This window comes from Cololabis saira, chromosome 11 (assembly GCF_033807715.1).
Source record: "Cololabis saira isolate AMF1-May2022 chromosome 11, fColSai1.1, whole genome shotgun sequence".
Taxonomy (NCBI): domain Eukaryota; kingdom Metazoa; phylum Chordata; class Actinopteri; order Beloniformes; family Belonidae; genus Cololabis; species Cololabis saira.
Genome location: NC_084597.1, coordinates 24,168,293 through 24,184,422, shown reverse-complemented (window position 1 = coordinate 24,184,422; position 16,130 = coordinate 24,168,293). Strand labels below are relative to the sequence as shown.

The following is a 16,130-nucleotide window of genomic DNA, read 5'->3' as shown; positions in this document are numbered from 1 at the left end:
GGTTGGTTAAGTACCAAGGCCCAGAAAAGTCAGGGGACTGCTTGATACTGACATAAGGTTTTATTTTCAAAATAAATGAACAACTTTTCTTGCTTACATAGTGTCTTGCTGAATTTCAGAATTTTGCCATGGTGAGGTGTTTCTTTTTTTTTTTTACAGAAGGAAATAACAGGTTACCTTCTTGTCTTCGCCTCAAGATATGTTAGTCTTCAGTAAGGCCTCTCAGTCATGAATTCACCTGTGGGGTCTTTCCACAGTCAGCACCAGGAGTGGAATTTGAGCAATGTTGTCAATAGTTTAAAACTGACTGGTGCAGTTTAGGATTAGTGAGAGCAAATTTGTCGCTGGTGATGCCTTTAATCCTTAAGGTACCGCTGCTTTGATCTCTTTTTTTAAGAGTAAAACAACAGCGCAAAGACCCTTAGGGTACATACAAATGTCAGAAAAATTAGGTATTTGCTTACAGCCTGTGGTTGTTTCAGTAATATGTCTATGGGGATATTCATTTGCATTATTATGACTTAAACTATGAGAAACTGAATATGATATCTTGCTATATGGTCTGAACAAAGACAGTGAAAGGTGTATTCTCTCTGTAAAAGGATCAAACTGTATGTGAGGAATGAGGTGGACATAGGTAATATTTTACGTGAATAGTTGAATAGTTGTAATTCTAATTTCAAATTCAAATCAAGTATTCCAAATATTTCATGTCTCAAGTAGTTAAAATATGTCTTGCTTGTCTTAATCATACAGTACCAGCTTTAACATGCTCTAACTAACTTTCGTGAACATGCTTCTGGAAACATGAGTTTTTTTTTTGTGTACTCGCATATGTCTCTTTGGCAGTGTTGCAAGAATTACTATTACTATAGAATTACTGCTACAGATTTGTTGAAAGTTACAGTGAATGCATGTTGACAGCTGATCTCAGTTGAAGGAAAGAAACGACAGCCAGAACAAATATGTCGACTTTACATTTTACATTGTCATTCTGTCATACAAGATATAATCATGCAATATAATATGGTACAAGTGAAAAATACAACTTTCTTCAAGTGTGCCAAATATTTAACTTGTAGATTTTTGAATTTTTCCAAAGGGAAATCTGTTTTAGTGTGAGTTGGCCGTCAGTCATCAACTCTCTGATGCATCATCCTTGGCAGTGACTAAACCTGGAACTGGGACATAATGGTCACCATTTTTGCTCCAATGGTTCCTTTCCCACCTTCACCGTCACCGTTGTAAAAGGGAAGGGGGAAAACTAGGAGTTGATGAAAGAGATGACAGGTGAGTGACAGATTCCTTGAAGAATTGGGATGGGTGGGTGAGGGTAGAGGCATGTTAGCCAGCGAGGAGCTGCTCAGCGCCACAGGTGAAAAGATGCCAAAGCAGATGGCTGACGCACCCTGACGGCCCTGACGGGCGGCGGTGACACAGGTGAGGGGAGAAGCAGGGGGCGACCTTCCAGGCTCCTCACAGCTGCTTCTTTGCCCCTGTTAGACAAACGCACAGAAAAGCATGTTGACAAAATGTAATCGTCTGTGTCTGATTTTTTATTTTTTATTTTTTTGACCAAACATGTTTACGCTCAGATAGTTTCCTAAAGCAAATATGACACACAAACAACAAGTTCAATGTCAAATTTTTATGTGGAACTCGACAATGATATTGTTCTCGTAGAAAAATACAACGTTGGTTTTCTTGAAGAAAGTACATCATGTGACCTTTTAGCATACTCATTAGGTTCAGAACCTAAACCGGAGTTGTTGGCTGTTGGCCATCATCAATCATTTGTTTTCCACATGTTGGTTCCAGGTGCCTAATGCAACCACTGACTGTGTCACTCTCCCTTATCCTCTTAAATATCTATTTTCAGCTCTTTTAATCAAATTATGTGTTAATTTATCTTTAGAGAACCCTTATATGAGGAGGAAGTTTCTAGTATTCCCTCTTTTGAATTCACTAATGTGGAGCCAGCACAACTATCTGTGATTGAGCATGACATAACCATGATGAATCAAGTATTTCCTAATTATTCATTTGTTGTTTTCGAGGCAAAATTTACATGGATATTGGAAATAAAATAAATAAATAAGAGAGGGACTATCAGAGACTGATATCCAGATCATTTATTAGTTTATGGGACCAAAATAAACAATCCATTAATGCTAGACATCAGCACAACAGAAGAAAGACACTGAAGTACTTTGAAAAGCAGCTGGATGTACAGTATACAGTATAAATGGTATATGCATTCTTTTAAAACTGAACTTCAATATCTTCGGAAATTCACTTGATCATTTTCTTGCAGTGGGTTGAGATGGAGTCAGGTCTTTACCAAACCTGCAGTTTGTTATTTGTGTGTTGCATAGAATAAAGATGGAAAAAAGCTCATCAGGGGCTGTTGAAGCAACAACACACTTAACGAATGAAAACAAAAATGGGCACGCGGCCAAGATGACTTCAAAGCTTGTGCGCAACAACCACAAGCCTGAAGAAATCACTGGTAGAAGAGAATATTTCTGTTCATGTTTCTACCATACACCAGTCAGCTCAATTCGATCTAGAAAATTACATATGGAAAGGTAATTGAATTTGCGGGGTGTCCATGGCACAGCAGCACATGAAGCCGCTGTTCTCCAAAAAATAAAACATTGCTTGTCTTTTGTCATGTGCTTGTCATTTCACATCATAAACACATCATCCCAGTGGTGAAGTAGGTCTACTGTGGTGTGAGCATCATGATTTGGGATTACTTTACTGCCTCAAGGCCTGGACCACTTACGATCGAAGAGAGAAAAATGAATTCCCAAGTTTATTAGATGCAAATAACAGTGCTAACCTGTCTGATTATGCTCTGCTCGTTCTATGCTGTGACTTCTGGGCTTAATTCGTAGCCTAGAAGTCAGCAGTCACTCAAATCAGCCATTCTCTAATTATGCCCACATTTGTGGTATTATATCATTTTAACTGATGATGTACATAAAAGACCAAAACAGTTTGTTTTTTTACAAGACCGCATGTTCATTTCAGATGAAAGGTTATTGTGTAAACTAAGATATTTCAACATGGGCCTCAGTGGAAATTGACTCACTTTGGAGTCACTCTTTAACAACCAATAGTTACCATCTCCACTGCACATAATAATATCTCTGCACTGAATTCCTTCTTTTCAAACAGGAGGTTTTCTCTTAGTGTTATCAGCTTAAGAACATTATATCTGTTTATTACGATTGAAGTCAAGTTTATGCAGAAAAACAATGAATTCCAAGCAGTTCGCAAACCTTTTTGTCTTGCTCCTGTAGCAGTTGGTCAAGTGTCAAAACTGTTCTGCCTGAAGCAGTTACCAGATAGTTATCTACTTCCAGGACCAACCCCCAAATGTCCCTATAAACACAGTCGCTGTACACCAACAGCCTGCAGCTGCATCTCTGAACATGCAGCTTAAAAGCACATGTAGGTTTAATCAGTAAAATTAACAAGCTTGCTCATTTTTATGAATAAATTATAGGTATTCTGGATTTACTGTGCCAGGAACAATATTTTTAGTACAAAAAGGTGTTCTGTTTCACAGGGCTTTCAATAAATCCTGTTTTAGCTGACTCGTTGCATATTGTTGACTGTCATATAGAGAGCACAAGATGCAAAATATCAGGTCAAAATACTGTATAATCTTATTTTATGACCATTTAGCTTAACATAAGCTAATGTTAGGTGATTTAAACCTCCATGCTCTTGATATGAGAAAGGAGACAATTAGTTAGAAATAAAGACAAACAACTTCTGTCAATTAAAGTTTTTCTTACTACCTGAATATCTGTTATCTGGATAACTGCTGGACACTGGAAGTCCAGAAACATTGTATATTGCCCTCAGAGAGAGTGTATTGAATAGCTGTACAAATGGTTTCCCAAACTATGATAAGAATGATAAATAATTTGTGATTTCTATGGGGGCCTGTGTGAAAAAGAATATGTACATTCATTTATTCTATCACTTGATTTAAAATACAAGCAGAACAGCCAATTCATTAACTGTACCAGTCAGTTATCAAACTGAAGATTTCATTTTTACCATCTAAACATTATTATTCTAATTATGATTATGATTATTGCTCAACATAAACTAATGGATGATCCACATCAACAATTGCATTAGAGTTACATTCAAAGAGTCTAACAAACATTGATGTTTTTCTCAAAGATTAAATATGAATGGACCAGAAGTATGATATTTTATTCAGGGGCCTCAGTAGCAAGCCACCCATCTGTCTCTCATCTCTCTAGTCAGCCATGTCATGTGGGACTGCAGTGAAAGAGAAATAGAGCCTCCCTGATTGCCTGCCACACCGCTCTTTGCTGCTGCTCAGTGTTACTGCCACTCACCCGCCATTCTGATGTGTTCGTTCCTCTCCATCTCCATTAATGTCACTCTCGGTCGACACGCTCGCAAATGGAAAACTGTACAGGCCTCCAAAATAGGGGAAATAGGAAAGGCTTCATTTATGTTTTAGGCGTACATGGACACTTGAAAGGCAGAACAAGAGTGATACCCATCCACCCCCAACCCCCGCTTTAAGTAGGCTTGCATTTACAAAAATATTTTTGAATTTTCTGCTTTGAAAAGCGGCTCTTGTACTCTAATGACCTAGTCTGCAGTCAGACTTCCATTTGTTATCCCAGCGCGCGAGCTTAGGCCCCACTGTCAGTGAATTGAGATGTTTCAAGCCCACTGAGTGACAAGGTGCATAAGGGGTCAGCATTCTAAAGGGGCGACCAATTGGATCATGACCCATGAGGGACAGATACGGGCAAGGGATTTAGCCTCAAAGGTCACAGTGGGGTCAAGGAGTGTCTTGCATTCCAGACCCCTAATCCTTTCCCTGCAGTCTGGAACACTGGCCTTCACCACTCTACACATAGATGTCCATACACATAAACATGAGCACTTTTCCCATGCTTTTTGCTGATTGTCTGTATGTATATACTGTACAATACTGCAGATTGTCTGTATGTATATACTGTATGTGTATACGAAATTAAATCAATGTATGCATCTTGGTTCTAAGTTCTCTTCGTCTTGTGTAGGAATATAAGGACTTTAGGTGCCTCCTTTCTCTCAATACCATGACCTTCCACTTAACCACCCACCTCCTACTGGGCCATCAAGTTCCTCTGATGCTGAGACACCAGAGTGCCGAGGATGTAGGTAATTTGTCAGAGCAACCCAACCCCCATTTTTCATGTCTGTGTGTGTGTGTGTGTGTGTGTGTGTGTGTGTGTGTGTGTGTGTGTGTGTGTGTGTGTGTGTGTGTGTGTGTGTCTGTGTGTGTGGAATGCACGTGTGCTCGGCAGGGATTTCTCCAGGAATCTCTCAGACTATGTTGCCAGTCCAGGCGGAACCCAGACTGTTCAGTCCCTGCGTAAGCGGTGGCCCTGCTACTAGCCATGAATTGTAGCTGGGGCATTCCTGTCATGGCAATCTGAGCCATCCATTAGCTTGTGTGACAGACATGCCATCCAACACCATGCAGCATTTGTGCCCCCCCCCCCCCCCCCCACACACACACAAAACACTGAACCTGTTAACATTTACACTGCAAAATCGGCCCACACACATTAAAATACACAAATACATAGACAAAACTGCTCCATCTGCGCTTAACATATACTAAGCATCAGCCTTCGACTGTTTGTATTGGAGCGGACCTCTTGCCGGGCCTTAATTTGTACCCCCCCCCCCCCCAACACACACACACACACACACACACACACACACACACACACACACACACAACCTCACTTCCTATCCCACTACACCAAACAGAGCCAAATAAAACACAGGCTAACATAATGTAACAGCATGTCATTGGTGGGCCCTGGACAAGGCTGAAACATGACCCACTCTGTACCAGCCATTTGGACAAGAGTTAAAGCAGCTACGATTTCTTGCTAGCCATACAGCCCTTATGTTGCCTAGTGCAGGTTCTGTGAATGTGTGTGTGCACGTGCATGTGTGCTGGTAGCAGATTGAATGATGTATCCTGTCTGGCTATGGCGTGCTCAGTGGGCCAGAGAGAAGTCATAGCAGGGGACTGCTTTTCCCCTGGCCCCCAGGCCACTGCACTCCATCAATTTCTCCACTGGGAAATGCCCCGGCATTTGGATTTCAAGACTCTATGGAGTTCTCATAGAAAGAATCCAGAAGCAGCCCAAAGATAAATAAATGAATGGATTTAAAAAAAAAAAAAAATGAATCCAAGGATCTAAGAAGAAAAGAAAATGTCACAGATTATTTTTTCTTGCAGGTTTTTGCCTCATCATAATCAACAGTTAAAATATTCTACAAAGTACTTGATCAGATTTGGGTTTATTCTTTCTCACGTTGTTAATTCTCGATAACATCCAGCTGATGTCTTCTTACCCAACTCTTACCCGATATAAGATATATGTTTGTGGCATCAGAAAACTCCTATAGTTATGTTGGTCTCCATCTGATGCTAAGAGAACAAATTAAAAGGGATTAAGACATGTTCAAAATCATAATCAACAGTTAAAATATTCTACAAAATACTTGATCAGATTTGGTTTTATTATTTCTCACGTTGTTAATTCTCGTTCAGCCAATGGGAGGGAACTATGTAAAAGGGTGTGGTGGAGCACAATTCTGGCACTGGATCCTATATCTAGTTGGAATTACATTAACCAAGAAAGACATGATATATAGCTGATGTCTTCTTACCCAACTCTTACCCGATGTAAGATATATGTTTGTGGCATCAGAAAACTCCTATAGTTATGTTGGTCTCCATCTGATGCTAAGAGAACAAATTAAAAGGGATTAAGACATGTTCAAAATGTGGTCTGGTTTACTTGTCACTTGTGATCACTTAAACTGCTATAGTGGGAGGAATCCTGTCACTGTGGGGACGTCGCTGACTTTGCCTTGGAGACAGAGTTAAAAGAAAGCATGAGCCCACAGCCACATGTAAAAGCATATGGTCTGGCACAGTTCCTGGATTCAGATCCAGGCCGGGTGTACGGATTCAGTAAAGGTGAGAAATAGCTAACCTCTGCTTGTGTCGATGGTGACTCTAATACTTGAGAGCCATGTAAGAAATGTCTCATGCCTCAGCAGGAAGCTGAGGTCTCTTGTAACCCTTTTGCTGAGCTTTCCTCACAGACGGATCTAGAAACCCTGCCAGGGAAAATCTTGTAATCTTGTAGTAGCTGCTGCTGTCAAGTAAAATGAGGTAAAAGTAGTCATATTTCTACTTATAAAAGGGTTAATTTTCGACTCTATTTCTGTTTACATGACATCAGCACATTGGGAGCTAAAACTGAGGATTTTTCAAGTTTTTTGTCCAAAGTGACTCATTGCTTTGCAAGAAGCAATGAACAAGCAAAACGGAACATGAGCCAAAGTGGGTGAGGAGAGTTGGTTTACAGTGTAATCAGCATTAAGGAAATTGGTTTGCACTAGCGCTGTGAGAGGAGGGAGGTGATTGATGCTAAGTTGGGCCAGCAGGAAGGAAGTGGAGAAATTAGCAGCAGGCCGGGGCACTGAGAGCTGTCAACTACTTCCTGGTCAATCTGGGGTGTGAGGTACTATGCCTCCACTACCAATATTATGCAGTACTTTTGTGCTGGTGCAGATTTAATCCATGCACACAAAATGAAAAATTCAATAACCAATTTTATGTGATTTAAATAACCTCTTTCTTTAATTCAAGTCACTTGCCTTTGCACAAGCCTTCAACAGCACTTCACAACAACAACATCAGCACAGTCTCCGGGGCACCGTGTCACAACTTGGCTCTGCACATGCCAACAGTGTAGCCATGTCAACCCCTGACAATAGTACTAGTAACATACAGGCAGTGTAATTAAGCAAGGCACGAGAGGACAGGGACAGATGAAGAGAAGACATAAAGATGCCCTTGATACTTGGGTGTCATGCTGACAACATTTCCTCTGACAGCTTCATCTCGTGGGCCAGTGCAGAAGCCCTTACGTCTCCTGACATGTTCTTTACTCATCCCAGCTTTGATTCTACTCCCTCAAAACATGACGGAAAAGAAAGGATAGTTGGACAGAGTGGAGGAGATGGATGGGACGTTATTGTGATGGCCAGTGGACGCCAGAATGAAAGGTCAAACAAGGAGTACACAGACATACAAACAATGTAATATTTTGTTCTGCAGCTTTACTGTCACGGGAGGTACCGTAGTAACAGAGCAGTAATTGCAGCGAAATGACCGCTGTGTGAATTGGGAATGTTAAATGGCATAACAGGGTTAGGATAAAATCTGAAGAGAGGATGAAATCAGTCGGCCCACATGCACATGGCCAGGGAGGCTGTCTGACAGCAGTGTTCAGGAGGACAAGAAAAAGAAACATGCATTGGGGAAAAAAAGACCCTGGCTTGTAAACCACAGTGGTTGGAAATGCAAAAGACAGGCTGGACGGGCCATATTTCCAACTTTGTCACACGATTTAGAAAACTGTCTTTTCAGCGAACCTTGCACTGGTGCGTAGCAATCAAATAGCGGCTTCCACCAGCTGAAGCCAGCCAAGAGTCTGTCTCGCACTTCAGCTTTTCATGTAGCTGCAGCTACATCTCAAACTCCATTTGTAACAGGGAAAGTGACGCCAGCTGAGCTGTCCTATGGAAAATACCAGGTAAACACTTGTTTTTGAGTATCATGTTTTATTCAGTGGCAACCCAATAAATCAGCCAGTGACAAAAGAGATCAGAGACACTGCTGACAGTGGACCAAGACGAAAAAGAAGAAAGGGACTCTCTTCAGACTGGAATGCTGTAATACTTTGTAAAAGCACACACTGGAGAGAGAATATTGTGCCTTCCTGAGATTTCTGTAAATCCACAGGTAGACAGTGGAGGCGGAATGAAGATGGGATCATAGGCAGTACATCTTTACTCTTCCCAAAAGGGTCTCAAAGATTTTGGAGTCAGACCTGTTACTGATCGTGGGCCTGTCCTTAATGTCAAGTGTGTTTCCAGAGCCGCTAAAAACAGGTGTAATTAGTAAGATAATTGAAAAAGTGGTTTTTCAACAGCTAAATAACTTTTTAACACAAAATAACGGCTATGAGGTTTTCCAGTCACGTTTTCGATGGCAGCACAGCACTGAGACTGCGCTGACCAATGTGTTTAAAAACATGTCTGAAGACGGTGGAAACATGTCAGTCTTTGTTTTACTGGATCTCAGTGCTGCATTTGATACAGTTGACCACAATATTTTTCACAAATGACTGGATAACTGGGCAGGTCTTTCTGGAACTGTACTAAACTGGTTAAAAACATACTTAGAGAACAGGAAGTACTTTGTAGATAACTTTATATCGGAGTAGACAAGTATCACATGTGGAGTTCCCCAAGGTTCCATCTTGGGACCTCCCCTGTTCAACATCTACATACTGGCACAGATTATAAAGAATACTACCATAGCTATGCAGATGACACACCGAAATATATTACAGTGTCACCAGGAGACAGAGGCCCTGTACAGGCTCTTGGTAAAGGCATTGAGGAGATGAATGACTGAATCAACCAAAGATAAATGATTGCAGGTCACTACAGAGCTTCAATCTATGCATATAAAAACCACCAACCAGGCCAGAAATCTGGATGTGGAAGTGTTGGATTCAGACCTAAATCTGGAAAAACACATTTAGGCAATAAGAAAGTCAGCCTATGATCACCTTAAGAATATATCAAGGTTAAAAGATCTGATGTCTCAGCAGGACCTGAATAAATGTATCAATTCATTCATGTTTAGTAGACTTGATTATTGTAACAGCGTCTTTACAGGTCCGTCTAAAAAGTCAGTTATACAACTGCAGCTCAATCAGAGTCCTCATTAAGACCAAAAAATTGGACCACATCAGTCCAGCTCTGAGGTCTTTACACTGGCTGCCTGTCAGTCAGAAGATAGACTTTAAAGTTCTGATGCTGGTCTATAAAGCTCTGAATGGTCCTGGACCAGAATACTTTAGTGTCCTCCTGACCCAGTATGAACCTTCCAGACCCCTCAGGTCATCTGGATCTAGTTTTCTATCAGTTCCCAGAGTCAGAACCAGACATGGAGAAGCTGTTTTCAGCTTCTATACTCCACATGTCTGAAACAAACAAACCTCACATCAGCTGAAACACTCCAGGTTGGACTCCTGGAAGATGTGGAGGATCATGTGTCTGTCCATACTATCAGTCGAGGATGTTGAAGACGCCTTCATAATTGGTTTACGACCAACACTCAGACTCAAACGCTGGGCGAGCAAAATCGCAAATTGGATGCGATTCTGGATAAGAATCGCAGGCTAGCTGTGGTTTTGGAACTCATTGGCAGGATGGAAAAGACCTTGGAGAAGTTGGAAGCTCGGCTTGGCGGGAATTGACCACAAGTTTGTTTGTTTGGAGTCGCCATTGAGATGAACCAGAGAGACTTAAGGCAGACGGAAAATTACTGGAGTCGGCCTGACCCAAATACAATTGTTGACACTACAATCTGACCTTGACAGAGCGGCTTGGCAGGCCAGTCTAGTCACCCTGGATGAATTAAAACAACACGCTCTGCTCCCACTAGCCCTCCCCTCCCCTCATGACACCTGTGGACCTAAATCAGAACAATACCGAGTCGCCTGATAACATCAAGGACAATGAGTGAGTAGATCTGGGCATAGTTGACAGACTTACCACTCATTCAAACACACACACACACATGCACATAATGATAAATATACCCCCTTTATTATTCAACGCCTTCTCTGGCTCCCCCAGTATCACCCTTCCTAACACAGCTACCAGGTTGGAGAGCCGCGCCATGAAGGCCATGGTGCTCACTTGGATGGCCTGTGTTGGGAACCCCCCCCTGCACCCATTCCCCTTCCACACATGCAAGTATTCGTTATGTTGTTAAAATTGTTATGAGTATGTTGCTTTTCTGGTGCTGAGGTGTTTTTTGAACTTTCACACTGTGTATTAATACACAGTGTTAAAATGCTTTTTTTCCCTCCTCTTTCCCAGTGTCATCGTTTCTCAGCTAATTGCACCAGTGTACCCATGTCATATGTTGTCATCTGTTTTTCTCTTTTTTCTGTTCCCTTGATGGGTTGTACTGGCAGTAATTTCACTGTGGTGGTGGGACACTGGCTCAGTGACAAATAAAGCTTTAATCTAATCTAATCTTCTAATCCAATCTATGTTGAAGACAGCTGCATTTGAGTAAAGCTCTAAACCTGCACTGTGACTTTTAAACTTGTTTAGAAACTTGATCATATTTTAACTACTGATTTTATCTGATTTTTATCTATTCTTTTTTGTTTAAATTTTAAATCATGCGTTTTATTTATGTTTGAATGTCTTTGTAAAGATATATTGTTCTTATTTATTTTTTTTGTTTAAATTTTAAATCATGCTTTTTATTTATTTTTTAATGTCTTTGTAAAGCACTCGATTGCTGTGTGAAAGCAATTTTTGTTATCACGTTTATCTGAGGTATTGACACTGAAATGTACTTAATTGATACACCAACCCAAAATGTTGTATCTATCTATCTATCTATCTATCTATCTATCTATCTATCTATCTATCTATCTATCTATCTATCTATCTATCTATCTATCTATCTATCTATCTATCTATCTATCTATCTATCTATCTATCTATCTATCTATCTATCTATCTATCTATCTATCTATCTATCTATCTATCTATCTGGTGTATCTACCCTTTGTAGCACCCAAATCACACCCATTCATCTACAATAGCACTCCCTGACGGCAACAGCATTAGACACCCCAGAGGTCCTGCGTTGTTAATAATAATCAGGACAGAGCAGTTTTGACGATACAAGGTTAACTTCTGCTATTGTGTGGGCAGGTATTTTGATGTTGTGGGTTAAAGGTGTGCACTAGATATTTTTTGAATGAGATGATTAAAATACAACTAATCACACAACATGAACACACTAGTAACAATGTCAAACAAAATTACAACAATTAAACAAAAAAGTAAGCTTTCATTAGACTAGTCCTAATGGTTTTCTTAGAGTAGTCATGCCGCTTCCTACAATCCAAAAACACTTACAGTGGGGCAAAAAAGTATTTAGTCAGACACCAGTTGTTCTCCCACTTAAAAAGATGAGAGAGGCCTGTAATTTTCATCACAGATATATCTCAACTACTGTTTGAGGGACAAAATTAAAAAAAAAAAAACTCCAGAAAATCACATTTCTAATAATTGCTCCCACAGTTGATTTCTTCACACCAAGCTGCGTACCTATTGCAGATTCAGTCTTCCCAGCCTGGTGCAGGTCTATTGTGGAGTTTGGAGTGTGACTGTTTGAGGTTGTGGACAGGTGTCTTTTATACTGATAACCACTTCAAACAGGTGCCATTAATACATTAATGCCCCCCCCCCATTCTGTCTCTCATAGTTGAAGTGCACCTATAATGAAAATTACAGGCCTCGCTCATCTTTTTATGTGGGAGAACTTGCACAATTGGTGGCTGAATTAATACTTTTTTGCCCCGCTGTATGTCAAGTGAAATGGTCAGTGTGTGTGGTTGTTAGTCAATATGTGAACTGGTAACATGTCCAGGGTGTAGCCCTGCTTTTCACGGCAAAGAGAGATGGGGTAGACTTCGGTACATCCCTTTGATCTTGAATAGGAATAAGAAATTATAGATAATGGATGGATGGGTGGAATATATGAAAAAGTAACCTCTTACTTGTGACATTCTCAAAACAGTTAATGCTCCTCTCATTGACATTTGTCATCGAGCAAGATGTGAGAGGCAAAGAGCCGGAGTGAGAGAGAAAAGACAAATACATAAAATAGTGAGATTCCTCTCTGTTCACAGTGTTGCATTAGTCCTTTTACTCCATAGGACAGGCTATTGATGTCTTTCAATGTAAATATTACTTCTTTGCTATGAATATAGTGCATGCAGTTACAGGGATACTGCTTCTTTTAATTCATTTAAATATTTATACATTTTTATGTAACCAAGTGAAACAGAAACCAATCACATGGCTAACAATTAATCTGATAACTTGCCACTGTAGGTGATAGACCAAAAGATTGATGCCTGGACCTGCACCAGCAGATGCAGAAATATGGAGGAAACAGATTTAAAAAACACTTTTTTAAAGATAAATCATCATCAGGACGATAGTCCTTGTTTTTGAGATTGTATTTCAGCAAGTGTTTTCCGGGTCTTTGTTCATCACACAACAAGCATGACGTGTCTTCACAACTAAAGATAAAATCAGACACCAGAAAAGCTTCTGATATGATAAGTCTTGTCTCCTGCTCACAGATTACAGAAATTCACATGCAGAGTCTGTTTTTAAGGACAACATGGAAAAATTTCAAAAGCCATTTCTGGTAATTTGAGTTAACTGATCCTTTAAAAAGGGCCTGAGTGAGAACAGCATAAGGAAAGAAAAATGGCTGTTTCAAAGAAACCATCTTTTACAGAGCACTCTTTTCCTCACAGGCAGGGTTGAGTTAATGTCCCTCTCCTCCCTCCTCTCACCCTCTCATCCCTTTGCTGCCCCTCCCGCTTTGCCGTGACTTGCTGGCTTGATTTATCTGATGGAAGGAATTCTGCACAGAGCTCTGGCTCTGGTAGTATCCCAATACTGCAACCTTTTCCCCCCACCAGATGTTCATATCTCAAAACATGGTAACGATCACCCCCAAGTCCCCGGACAAACATATCAAGTGGTCGCTACATGTTTACGCGGGCTGTGGTCAACACAAGTGACACCAACGGTGACACGAGTGCTGGGGATTGGAGGGCGGATAAGGAGAGAAAAGGAAGAGAAGCAGACAGACAGAAAGACGGATATGTCAGACATATGCTCACGCCAGCTGATGACACTAGGATGACCCTGAGGAGTAAGGGGAGATAGGGGGCACAAAGGGGCTGATAACTCCCACAAATGTTGTAATGGGTGATACTTTGAGTTCAACAGTTTGCTGGGATCTGAGCGCCTGGACTGATTTATTGTATTCTACCCTTTTACACGCAATTTTCCTTTTACGTGCTTCTGTGATTCAGTGCTGTACATTCCAGCAAGAGGTGAGGATGGCTTTGGGGCTGCTATAAAATCAGCTTTTATTTGGGGTAAAAGCTTGACATACTGGAAAGTTACTTCTAAGAGATTGAACGGAAATTCCAACTCAGTGTCTGTTGTGAATTGCATGTACATGTGCAGTTCAGAAGTAGGCAGAATCCGGACAATATTTTGCTCTGGATTGGCTTTTTTTCTTTTTTTTTTAATTAGTAATGCAGAGGAGAATATAAACATTCAAATCTTGGGATAAGATCTTCAACACATGAGTACAGGATGCAGTTCTGGCTCATATGCACAATAATTTAACACAAGCAGAAACAATATTTATTTGACTATTAAATAGTTCCACGTGTTTAACGTGCATATGAAAAGATCCTTGTTGATTCCTTTAACGTAAAAGAGAGAGGATGATCAGGACAGAACAAGATAATGATGACAGTTCCAATGAAAAAGATAAGCTATGCCGAGCTCTTGACAGCTTTAATTACCACAGCCAATATTTGTCACTATCACCAAGCATGAATTCTTGATTTGATGTGGCTTAATTGATTCGGCTCTGCCTGACTCTGTCTGTCATTTCTCCGCCTACCCACTACTGCAGGGGATGTGAAGTTCAGGCAGAGCAAAGTGAATGGATTGGAGGAGGAAGAGCCAGGGATTCTGCCCTACCTGTGAACTCCTCCATGACATAGTGAGCCCCAAATGGCAGACATGATGGAGGATCAAGTGCTTCAAAGTAAGTCAGACAAAGATCAAACCCTACAGGCCTCTTATGATGATGAATGAGTTTTTTGGCAGGAAAAAGCCAACATGTTGTTTGCTACCATGACACCTGGGTTTTGGAGAACTTGCAAAACACATTTTGAGCTAAGACAGTAATGGGCATTAATTAAAAAGATATCTCACCACTGATGCTATGACTGAAGCGGTCAAACACTCACACAGTTTGTGTGAGCAGTTGTAGTTGGATATGTGGCCCGTTACCATGGTGCTAAGACCAAGGTTAGCCTCTCTGTTTTCACAGCAAGTGTGTGTGTACTTTCCTTTTCAGAGCTGTATTGTAGTGTGGCACATTTACCTTGCTGTTCTGAAATAATCCATCCCTCTGACAGCCAAAATTGATTTACTCTTCCCTTATTGTGATGTTACAAGTGCGAATTCAGGATCTGAGTGCTTCCTCCTCCTCTTCTTAGCAGCCTTGGGGTTAATGAATGCCGAGGGGACCCACAAAAACTTTCTTCAGCCTCACAGGCTTTTCTGAGTGTTTTGTTGGAATGGATGGTTTGTCAGTCGCATATATTATTATTATTAGTAGTAGTAGTAGTAGTAGTAGTAGTAATAATAATGTATTTTCCCACACAACCATTTGATTTGGTGGCTCAATCCATTGTCATTCTCAGGGTGTCAAATACTGCCACTTTATTATCCTGTTACATTTACAGTACAAAGTATTCAAAAGGTGCCCTGATGCACTGAACACATGAAAACTATGCTCTAATATGCCATGAGGTCAATGATTAGCTGTTATTTCTGAATTAGCTACTACAACATCATAATGAGGCTGAAAAGAGGTGAATGAATGTTGTGTGGCCAAAAGCATTTAAACCAGACTTGGGAAAAAAGATATTTATTTCACTAGAACGAAAAGCTGATTAACTATTTTAACCAGGGTCCACCTCTGGATGTAGGGTATTTTTCTCACAGTGGACCATTGCTCCATCACATTATTAGTGAGAGATTGTTAGGATATTTTAACTTTTGATTTCTGTGAATATTTGATCAGATTAACATGATCTTATGCTTACTTTTCGCTTATAGATTGGCAATTAAAGAATTTAGGAAAATATGTTTTTGGGGTCCCTGTCTCAAAAGAAAGAGCTCGTTTTTGTTTTTTCCTCCTTCTTGCATCTGCAGCAATGAATAATCACCACTGTTCAGGGTAGAATCCACCTTCACAGTAATCAAGTTAGTGATTGTTTTTGTTTTCTGTGGTGTTGACAATTAAGTCTGAAACAGTAAAC

General features: G+C 40.5%; 1 long non-coding RNA gene across 1 annotated transcript in view; it reads right to left on the bottom strand.

Moving 5' to 3' along the window:
* Positions 1-962: 962 nt before the first annotated feature.
* Positions 963-16,130, bottom strand: part of LOC133455190 (uncharacterized) — a 59,611-nt gene continuing 44,443 nt past the window's right edge. The window contains exon 3 of the long non-coding RNA XR_009783491.1: positions 963-1,496. This is a non-coding gene — a long non-coding RNA (uncharacterized LOC133455190). The remainder of the gene's footprint in view (positions 1,497-16,130) is intronic.